This window comes from Apium graveolens, chromosome 3, assembly GCF_009905375.1.
Source record: "Apium graveolens cultivar Ventura chromosome 3, ASM990537v1, whole genome shotgun sequence".
In the NCBI taxonomy this organism is placed as follows: domain Eukaryota; kingdom Viridiplantae; phylum Streptophyta; class Magnoliopsida; order Apiales; family Apiaceae; genus Apium; species Apium graveolens.
Window position 1 is genome coordinate 200,907,422 of NC_133649.1, and position 7,322 is coordinate 200,914,743.

Consider the following 7,322-nt stretch of genomic DNA (forward strand, 5'->3'; position numbering starts at 1 on the left):
TATGCTCTTCCACTGGTGTTAGCTATACTACCTCATGTTGTGACGGCTACACCACTGTGAGCTATTCCACCTCCTGGTATGAGGCCACCTATCTGAGGAACCCACCTGTTGATTTTGACTCTACCGAGCATTCAGTTGCTAGTTCATCTTTCCAGTTTACTCTATACCCTATTCCATACCACCAGTTTGAGGCTTTCCTTATGGAGAAACAGCATTTACGAGGACAGATCCATGAGTTACAACATATCATGCGTACCAGAGATATCGGGAGTGGTGAGAGGCAACTTAGAGAGAGGATCCAGGTATTTCGGAGAGCAGCTATTGTGAGAATAGCTAGAGCTACTGATAAGTGGATTTTATATCCACTTGGAACACTTTATTATAAGCTTAAATTGGTGTTTAGACTCTAGTTGTTGGTATTTTGATGTATTTTTGTGTTATTGTATTTCAGGTATCAGTTAAATGAAGAAAAGAGCTTTTAAAGGAAATATGATAAAATATGATCAAATTTGGAAGCCAAAGCTCTTTCCAAATTGTAGAGAATCTCGTTAGCTTCGCGTGGGCAGTTGAATCGCCTAATTCTGACGAGTAGAACTCAAGTTATGGCCAAAACAAGATTCATCAGAATTTTTTCCAGACAGGCTCCAGGCGCCCGCCCGGGATGTGAGGCGGCCGCTTGGGAGCTGAGGCGCCCGCCTGAGGCGCGGCTGGTAACTAATTTCGCTGAAAAATCCTTTTTGAGTGGAATTTGACAATTTTAAGGGTCCAGGTCCACTAGGGGCGTATATATACTTAAACAAAAGGGTTTTCATCATCCGGGAAGATTGGGATACCAAGGAGAAGACCTAGAAGCACAAAACAACTCCGAAAAGGAAGATCTTATTTTTAACTTGTGATTCTTTGAATTAGTTGTAACTTTGGATGCTCATTTTCGTTCTTGTTGAACCTAGATCTCATTTATTCGTACTTTAATTATTATTCAGTTTATTAAGACCTTGTTTATACCATGCTTTCATTGGAATCCATGATGACGATGAGTTCAATTATAGGCTAATCGTTATCATGAGATTCTAGCGGATTTACTTATGGATTTCAATAGTTTATTATTTCGATATCTTGGTGTGTGGTGATTGATTGATATCCTAGTATTGGTTGTGCTTATTCATATTATGTGCGTAGCTAACATATAAGATAGCGTGTTAATCTCTATTAAAGCGACAGTGAATATAGAGGTCTAGAACTTGCCATGCTAGCATAGGTTCATGTATTGTATGCATGATAAGTGGGTAACTCTAACCGTTTTACTTGCCCTATGTAATCAAGATAGATAACTTATGCTTAAACTGTTATGTTGTCAAATTCTATAGACATATAGGGTCTCAATATAATTGGTGTCTATTCAGCTTCTTTCTCTTTTGTGGATGTCTGGTAGAATGGAACTCATGCAACGAAAGTTGGCGTTTATCAGTTTCGTGTTATCTAATTAGTGTCATCACCATCACATGCTAAGGTTAAGAACAATAAGGCTATTGAATGAAGTATTTAATGAAGTTAGAATCTCATGTTTGTCATATATAGTACTTCAACCTCAATTCTCTTAGTTATAATTGTTAGTTTAATCTCTTAGTTTAATCAAAACCCAATTTTTTATTTGTCTTAACATTGAGCGATAACCATACATTATTGCATAGGTGCATATATTTGAACTTAACTTACCAGTCTCTGTGGGAACGAATCTGATTTATATCTTATACTACTTGCGAACGCGTATACTTGTGCGAATATTAGCGCGTGTTTTCGCCCTAACAAGTTTTTGGCGCCGCTGTCGGGGACTCGGTGTTAATTTTTAATTTATGTGCTTGTCATCTGTGGTCATTAAAGTTCACTGACTCAAACTCTTTTACTCTCACAGTTTATTTGTTTGTGTTTCAGGTACTCATTACAATGGGAGATCTAGCAGCACGAACGTAAGCCTTGATGGATTTTTCTCAACCCAAGATCAATGATATTCAATCTAGCATTGTCAGGCCAGCTATCATAACTAATACCTTTGAGATCAAGCCTGGCATAATTCAATGGGTGCAGAATTTAATTCAGTTTGGGGGTTCTCCAACTGAAGATCCCAATTTGCAAATTAGGGATTTCATTGAGATCTGCGACACCTTCAAGTTCAACGGTGTTTCTGAAGATGCTGTGAAGCTGAGACTGTTCCCATTCTCTCTGAGGGACAAGGCTAAGAGTTGGTTACACTCTCTACCAGCTGGTTCGATTACTACTTGGGATGATCTGGCTCATAAGTTTCTTACTAAATTCTTCCCTATGGCGAAGACAGCTGCACTCAGGAACGCTATTACTCAATTTACGCAGCAAATGGGAGAATCGCTATGTGAAGCTTGAGAGTGCTACAAGGAGATTCTTAGGAAGTGTCCTCATCATGGAATGCCTGATTGGATGATCATCACTTATTTTTACAATGGGTTTGGAGCACAGTCCAGACTCATGCTCGATGCAGCAGCAGGCGGAGCATTATGGGCAAAGAGGTATAAGGAAGCTTATGATCTAATTAAACTGATGGCTGCTAATGAATATCAGTATCCAACCCAGAGATGTCCACAGGGCAAGGTAGTAGGAGTTCTTGAAGTTGATACAGCTACAACTATCACTGCTCAACTAAAGGCGTTATCTATGAAGATCGCTTCTCTGGCTAACTATGGTGTTAAGCAGATAATTAGTGTTTGTGAGCTATGTGCAGGTCTGTATGTGATGGAGCAATGTGCTATATCTATTGACTCAACTCAGTTTGTGAGCAACTTTCAGAGATCGCAGCAACCAGTTCCAGACACTTATCATCCTGACAACTGGAATCAACCTAACTTCAGCTGGAGCAACAATCAGAATGCGATGCAACAGCCGTTCCAGCAGTTTGGAAATAAGCTATTCAACCCTCCTGGTTTTCAGCAACAAATTGCACCAAAACAACAACTCTAAATTCAACAACAAAATCATGATGCAGGTCTATCTTTGAATGAAAAATCTGAATTAGAGGAGTTGAGGCTTATGTGCAAAAACCAGGCTCTTATATGCCAAAGCCAGGCTATTTCTATCAAGACTCTGGAGAACCAAATAGGGCAAATTGCTAATGCCTTATTGGTTCGACCACCAGGAACGCTTCCTAGTGATACAGAAATAAATTCAGGAAAGAGGGAAGTTGAAGAACAGGTGAACGCCATCACCTTAAGGTCTGGAAAGGTCGCAAGCCCCCAAGTTCAGCAAGACGAAGAGCCTGAAAAATCTCAAGTTTTAGAAAATGCAGTTGTGGCTGAAGAAGAAGTGCAGAAGGAAGCAGAGGTGGAACCAAGGAAGACTACTGTGGAACACACTCCTCCTGAGGGTAATACAGGGGAGAAACAGATCTATCCTCCACCTCATTTTCCTAAGAGGCTGTAGAAGAAAAAGCTGGATAAGTAGTTTGAGAAGTTTCTGGAGGTGTTCAAGAAACTTCATATCAACATACCTTTCGCTGAAGCTCTTGAACAGATTCCTAGCTATGCGAGGTTTATGAAAGGTTTTCTCTCTCGAAAAGTGAAGCTCGATGACTTAGAGACCGTTGCTCTAACGAAGGAATGTAGTGATGTGTTGCAATAGACGTTGCCTCCGAAGCTTAAAGATCCTAGAAGCTTCACTATTCCTTGCACCATCGAAAACTTGTCGTTCGACAAGTGTTTATGTGATTTAGGAGCTAGCATCAATCTGATGCCCTTATCTATCTTTAAGAAGCTTGGTCTGCCTGATCCGAAACCAACATACATGTCATTGCAACTAGCTGACCGTTTCATCGCTTATCCACGAGGTATAGTGGAGGATGTCTTGGTCAAGGTGGATAAACTCATCTTTCCTGCTGACTTTATAATTCTTGATTTCGAGGAAGATAAGAAGATTCCCATTATTTTGGGAAGACCATTCTTGGCTACAGGGCGAACTATGATCGATGTGCAAAAAGGAGAGCTTTCGATGAAGGTTTACGATCAAAAGGTCACTTTTAATGTGTTCAAGGAAATAAAGTTACCCACAGCTAAAGAGGAGTGCTTTAAAGTAGAGCAAATGCAGGTTTTGAATGCACCTCCGTGGAAGAGGAAGTTGGATTTGCCATTCGATTCTCTTGAGTTAGCAGAGCTGAAAATTTCTCAAGAGCATTTTTGAACCATTTATTCAAGAAGCTCCCACACTTGAGCTCAACCGAAAGCCAGATCACTCGAGTTATTTATTCTTAGGTGCACCCCAAGATAAGGGGTTGGGATATATTTTTGATGATGTGGAGAGTGGCTGGACGGATCTTCTAGTGCCTACAGAAGGTTCTTCTCATGCGCCACAGACAGTTGATAGGACTGGTGTTGGTGATGCGCAGTATAGAAGATTGACTAGGCGTATGGAGGCCATGCATGACATTCACCATCATTTTGCTGAAGATTTGACACACGTTTTCGGTACTGTTGTCCAAGACACTGGTGGCGAGGTTGATTGGCCATCTGATCCTCCACCCGAAGAGGGTGATCTTTCCTGCGACTAGGTATGCCTGAAATTCTTATTATTACCTTCAATGAGGACATTGAAAATTTTAAGTTTGGGGGTGATAATGTAAGGATTAGTAGTGTGTGTGTCCATATAGATTCATCTTACATGTTTAGTTGTAGTTCATTCATATTTTTGCAGGATTGTTCATTTAGGACATATTTGTTTGTTTTTATGTGACTTCATACAGTTGCATTTGCATGCATATTTAGCATGATCCATTAAGATGAACTATGATATTTGATAAGTTGTTGTTGATTTGAGTGTGGTGATGACGAATAGAGGGATGTTTAAGTCTTAATGAATTGATTTGCATGCCAGAAATAAATATTTTCACAAAGTCTTTTTTGTTGTTGAGATTTAATCACTTGGTTATATTTAGAATTTGTGATATTCTCATAATGACGTAAAAACACTGATTTTTTTTATCTGGAGAAAAACTTGAATTTCATTGCTAGTTGTTGTAAGGCTAGGCATCAAATGGCTAGTAGCTGGCTCATATTTTTATGAGTAGTCTAGGGTTGAATGAGATGGAGTGAAACGCACTCATTCAGAAATTATTGAAAAAAAGAAAAGAAAAAAAAAAGAAAAGAAAAGAAAAGAAAAGAAAAAAAGGTATGTGTTTATGCATAATTGATCAAGAGTGAGCTCTTTAATACTCGAGTTATTAAGTTCTAGGGGACTTTATGCCTAGTGACCTAAGGTTTTTATAGTCTGGGATCCGCTAACCTAACGCTCGCTACATGGGTATTATTGCATAAGTCTTTTGGGACCTCATTCATTGCACGATCTAATAAGCATCTTTGTTATGTGTTCAATAATAGTGTGAATCCTTGTATAACTCTAGTAGAATGGAGGTGTTGTGAGTCATAATGCGTTTATTGTCTATTATGTTTATAAACTTTTGATTATTTCGATGATAGATAAGATATGGTTATTGATCTAGTATCGAGAGATATCTGTTAAGCATTCCACACACGCACGTTTCTGGTTTGTGAGTTGGTTTGTGGGATTTATTTAAACTCTATTTTAAGTCATTGCATTCGTAGAAGCATTGGTTTATTTATTTGGTTATGGTTATTCTGAGGGGATCGATTGCATTATCATTTAGTTGCATTCACGTAGTTGCATTCATGTATTAGGTTTGTTTTGTAGTTTTGAGTCTGTTTATGCTTGACGACAAGCAATGATTCAAGTTTGGGGGTGTGATAATTGGATTTTATATCCACTTAGAACGCTTTATTACAAGCTTAAATTGGTGTTTTGGACTCAAGTTGTTGGTATTTTGATGTGTTTTTGCATTATTGCATTTCAGGTATTAGTTAAATGAAGAAAAGAGCTTTTAAAGGAAATATGATAAAAAGTGATCAGATTTGGAAGCCAAGGCCATTTCCAAGTTGTAGAGAATCTTGTTAGCTTCGCATGGGCAGTTGAATCGCCTAATTCTGACGAGTAGAACTCAAGTTATGGCCAAAACAAGATTCATCAGAATTTTTTCCAAACAGGCTCCAGACGCCCGCCCGGGATGTAGGGCGGCCGCTTGAGAGCTGAGACACCGGCCCGGAGAGCTGAAGCGGCCGCCTGAGGCGCGGCTGGTCGCTGATTTCGCTGAAAAAGCCTTTTTTGAGTGGAATTTGACGATTTTAAGGGTCCAGGTCCACTAGGGGCGTATATATACTTAAAAAAAGGTTTTCATCATCCGGAAAGATTGGGATACCAAGGAGAAGACCTAGAAGCACAAAACAACTCTAAAAAGAAGATCTTGTTTTCAACTTGTGATTCTTTGAATTAGTTGTAACTTTGGATGCTCGTTTTCATTCTTGTTGAACCTAGATCTCGTTTATTCGTACTTTAATTATTATTAGGTTTATTAAGACCTTGTTTATACCATGCTTTCATTGGAACCCATGGTGACGATGGGTTCAATTATAGGATAATCGTTATCATGGGATTCCAGCGGATTTACTTATGGATTTCAATAGTTAATTGTTTCGATATCTTGGTGTGTGGTGATTGATTGATATCCTAGTATTGGTTGTGCTTATTCATCTTATGTGCGTAGCTAACATATACGATAGCATTTTAATCTCTATTGAAGCAACAGTGAATATAGAGGTTTAGAAGTTGCCATGCTAGCATAGGTTCATGTATTGTATGCATGATTAGTGGGTAACTCTAACCGTTTTACTTGCCTTATATAATTAAGATAGATAATTTATGCTTAAACCATTATGTTTTCAAATTTTATAGACATATAGGGTCTCAATATAATTGGTGCCTATTCAGCTTCTATTTCTTTTATGGATGTCTGGTAGAATGGTACTCGTGCAATGAAAGTTGGCGTTTATCAGTTTCGTGTTATCTGATTAGTGTCATCACCATCACATGCTAAGGTTAAGACCAATAAGGCTATTGAATGAAGTATTTAATGAAGTTAGAATCTCATATTTGTCATATATAGTACTTCAACCTCAATTCTCTTAGTTATAATTGTTAGTTTAATCTCTTAGTTTAATCAAAACCCAATTTGTTATTTGTCTTAGCATTGAGAGATAACCATACATTGTTGCATAGGTGCATAAATTGAACTTAATCTAAACCTGTCTCTGTGGGAACGAATCTGATTTATATCTTATACTACTTGTGAACGCGTATACTTGCGTGAATATTAGCGCGTGTTTTCGCTCTAACAGCTACTCATGAGGACATTACCCCTGATTTTCTTGTGGAGTAGGCTAAGTGGGTTTTAGAGG

At 38.5% G+C, this 7,322-nt stretch overlaps 1 non-coding gene across 1 annotated transcript; it reads right to left on the reverse strand.

Annotated features, from left to right (window-relative positions):
• Positions 1–2,334: 2,334 nt before the first annotated feature.
• Positions 2,335–2,441, reverse strand: LOC141715895 (small nucleolar RNA R71). Its single transcript, XR_012572639.1, has one exon. It is a non-coding gene; the product is annotated as a small nucleolar RNA R71 (small nucleolar RNA).
• Positions 2,442–7,322: the final 4,881 nt, after the last annotated feature.